Source organism: Orycteropus afer, unplaced genomic scaffold (assembly GCF_000298275.1).
Source record: "Orycteropus afer afer isolate SDZICR_OR568_19922 unplaced genomic scaffold, OryAfe1.0 scaffold00208, whole genome shotgun sequence".
Classification (NCBI taxonomy): domain Eukaryota; kingdom Metazoa; phylum Chordata; class Mammalia; order Tubulidentata; family Orycteropodidae; genus Orycteropus; species Orycteropus afer.
The window spans coordinates 840,464-844,676 of record NW_006921795.1 but is presented as its reverse complement, the minus strand read 5'-3'; the positions used below and the strand labels follow the sequence as shown (position 1 = coordinate 844,676).

Here is a 4,213-nt window from a genome sequence, read left to right as displayed (position 1 = left end):
CAGAAAAATGAAACAAGATCTGTACCTCACACCATGCAGAAAAACTACCTCCAGATGGATCAAAGACTTAAATGTGAAACCTAAAACTATAAAGTGCCTCAAGGAAAAACTAGGCGCAAATTTATTGTTGTTATGTGCCGTCGAGTTGGATCCAACTCATAGAGACCCCTCCTTGGGCTGCCGAGGCAGTATCTCTATGGAAGTAGATTGCCCAACCTTGATTCTGAGGAGTGGCTGATGGGTTTGAACCGCCAGCCTTCTGATTAGCAGCCATGTGCCTTAGGCACTACGCTACCAGAGCTCCCGGGGCAAATTTAGGGGCCCTAATATATGGCATAAATAGACTATCAAACATAACCCAAAACACACAAAAAGCAGAAGAGAAACTAGATGAATGGGACCTTATAAAAATTCAATTTTTATATGCTTCCAAAGACTTCTCCAAAAGAGTCAAAAGGGAACCTATAGATTGGGAAAAATGTTTGTCACTGACATATCTGAAAAGGGATTTATCTCTAGACTTTATAGAAAAGTCCAACACCTCAATAACAAAAAGATCAAATAATCCAACTAAAAAGTGGGCAGAAGACAGGAATAGACACTTCACCAAGGAGAATATTCAGGCACACAACAAACATATGAAGAAATGCTCACCATCATTAGCCATTAGGGAAATGCAAATCAAAACAACAACTTGCTGTAGCACTAGTAGCAAAGTTCAACAAGACAGAAAATAACAAATGCTGAAGAGGATGTGGGGAGATTGGGACTCTCAGACACCGCTGGTGGGACTGTAAAGTGGTACAACCACTGTGGAAAGCAGTATGGCAAATCCTTAAAAAGTTGGAAATAGAAATACCATTTGACCCAGCCATTCCATTACTAGGTATATATCCTAAAGAAGTGAGAACCATGACAAGAACACACATATGTACATCCATGTTCATCACAGCATTATTTACAGCCAAATGATGGAAACAACCTAGGTGTCCATCAACTGAGGAATTGATAACCACACTATGGTACGTACACACAATGGAATACTATGCAACTGTAAAGAATAATGTGGAATCTGCAAAACACTGCATAATATGGATGAACTTGGGGGACGCTATGCTGAGTGAAATAAGTCAATTACAGAAGGACATATATTGTATTAGTCTGTTATTGTAAAAGTCAAGGAAAGGTTTATCTATGGAAGGAAATTTTCTTTGTTGGTTACCAGGGGTGGGAGGGGAGGGTGGGGAACACTGTTAGATAGGTAGAGGTAACTATTGATTTGGGTGAAGAGAAGGGCAATGTACCAAATGTGAGTGATCATCATGGTGGCATTGAGGAAGAGGAAGACACAGAGGTACATAGGATGTACAGACAACAAAGATGATCTGTTTTGCACATAGAGTACTGCATTGTAAGTGAAGGCAAACATGGGTATATGGGTGGATAGATGGGTGGACAGGCTGAAATATTAGTTATGTCTATGAAGTGAGGAGTGTACCTAAGACCATGTATAGGGTTGGCAGACAATGGTCCTGTAAGTGTATTTGTATGATCTGAATTCCCAGGTGTATAGTAGGGCTGACAAGAGACAAGGTTGTAGTCACTTCTGGGTCACAGCCAGCTACCCAGAGGGACCAAGTAGTTGAACCTGTGGGCTCGGGACCATAGTCACAGACGACGTCAAGCTCAATTGACATAACATAGTACACAGAACATTGTTCCACCTCCTACTTTGGTGAGTAGCAACTGAGATCTTAAAAGCTTGCAAGCAGCCATCTAGATGCAACAATGGGTCTGTCCTCATCCAGAACAAAGAAGAAGGAAGAAAACCAAAGATTCATGGAAACAATTAGTCCTAGTGACTGGTACAACATGTGATCTTCAGCCTATACAACTATGAGACCCAAAGAACTAGATGGTGCCTGGCTACCACTGTCAACCACTCTGAGGGGGATCTATGTAGGAGATCCTGGATAGAGAGGGAGGACACTGTGGAACAAAATTCAAAATCATTTGGGAAAAAAAAAGGGTGGGTGATGTTTATTGGTCTGATAGAGCCTGGTGGAACCACTGAGATTATGGCCCCTAACTGCCCTTCAGGTCTGGAATGGAACCCACACCTGTGGCTTGCAGCCAAACAAAAGATAGTCATATGAGTTGAACATTTACCTGAGGTATATAAACTCCTTGGAGAGAACAATTATGGGAGTAAGAAGGGCTGCTTATGCCCAGGGAGACAGCTCAGGGGGCAGGAGTGCATGGAGGGATGGACACAGGGAAGAGGTAAGTATTGGGAAGAAGTAGGAGGGGAGCTGTTGCATTGTGGTAAATTGTAATCAATGTCATGAGACAAAGTGTATGTGAACTACTGTATGGAAATTTAATTTGCTCTGTAAATTTTCACCCAAATCACAATTTAAAAAAAAAAGGAAAGGAAAGTAATGAAAGACCAAAATAGATGTCAGAAGAGAAACTCTGAAACTTGCTCTTGAGTGGAGAGTAACTAAAGTAAATGGAAGAGATAGGATGCAAAATGGAGTCTTGTCAGTAATCACCATGCTATTTCCCTCTGTCATCTTAGTGCTTGAAAAACTAGGTACAGCAGTTTGAATTAGGGATTTTGGTGCTCTGAACAGCTCACCAAATCAGAGTGCACCAAACTCAGAGAATTAGAATTAGAGGAAAGACACAGGGAAAGAAATTAAGGAAGCTCTACCTGGCAGAAAGCAGACAGGCAGCCGAGAAAGGCCACTGGAGACTTCCCTGGAGGAGTGACTGGCAGGCGAGAACGGCCACCTGAGACCTCTCTGGGCCAAGGCAGAAGACACCCTATATCAGCATACCAGTGACCACACCAACATACCAGCAAACACCCCAAGGATCTACCTTCAGCACCTGATTTTATCAGTAACTTGGGTCGGCTAGGTGCAAACAGGCACACACAGCACCACTGAAACCCAAGCAGAGAGCTCATTGGTGCTTCAGGAGGGTGAGCTTGCTCTGCCCATAGCGGGTCACTGAATAGGCTTGGGTCAGCTTGGGTGACATTGAGAGGTCTGTGCTTGTTTTTCTCACTTGTGTCTGGACCACAGATTACTAGCAGGCACTCTCCCGACTCCAGTGCAGCTGAAACCACATGCATCTTTGGCACTGCAGGTGGGTGGTATCACAGACAATCTCCCAAGGCGTTCATGGTCTGGGCGGATTGGGTTGGTGCTGCAGGCAGGCCAGGTAGAGAGAGAAAAATCCACGGCCAAGTGCGGACCTGGGAATTTGCCTTGGATCAGCTTTTTGGCACCGAGGGGCCTCGGCAACTGGGTCTTTGCATATGTCTGAGCCTGGCATAAAGTGGCAACACCCAAACAACAGGAATCTTTCCTGAAATTGAACCATGGGCTTGTACATAACAGTATGAAGACATCAGTAGCAGCCCGCTCAAAGCCCTAGAAACCAATCTTAGCAACAGCAAGCTTTCCTTCTTCTGCTTCCACCTTCTCCCCCAATAACTTCACTCATTCAATAGTAGAAACGAACATAAAACCTCCCAGTTCAAACTCTAAACCCTCTTAATGACAAACAGAAACACATATCCACATTCCACACAGTGATTCCACCATCATAAAGAAAACTGCAGAGTGACCCAACATACCTGAATCAATAATAAAATAAAATAAAATACACCAGCTTCACTTTATTAAACCATAAAACCAAGACAAAACAAGTCAACATGTAACCAACAGTTAAAGACAACCTCAAAATGTCTAGGAAACAACAGGCAACCTCAAATCAAACAAAAAAACAGGACAAGGCATTAGAAGCAAAACCGCAAACAAAGTTCTCATTATACATGGAGGAAGAGGAGGCAATAGAATTATCTAAGAAGGACTTTAGAAGATATGTTTATAGAGTTATACAACAGTCTAAGGAAACCCCAAACAGAAACAAGGAGAACACAGTTCCCTGGAGAAACTCAGGAAAATCATTGACAAACAGAATATTAAGATTAATGCACAATCAGAACTCATACAAAAACAACAGTTAGAAATGCAGAAGATGTCTACCAAAATGCAGAGCATGAACACCAAAATGACAGAATTACACAACACAGTAGAAACACAAAAGAGTAGATTGTTGTTGTTGTTGTTGTTATGTGCCGTGGAGTCGGCCCTGACTCATAGCGACCCCTCCTTGGGTTTCCGAGGCAGTATCACTA

The 4,213-nt window shown here is 42.8% G+C and overlaps 1 protein-coding gene across 1 annotated transcript in view; it reads left to right on the top strand.

Moving 5' to 3' along the window:
- CFAP61 (cilia and flagella associated protein 61) overlaps positions 1–4,213 on the top strand; it is a 722,434-nt gene that overhangs the window by 505,662 nt on the left and 212,559 nt on the right. The gene's annotated exons all lie outside the window — the stretch shown is intronic.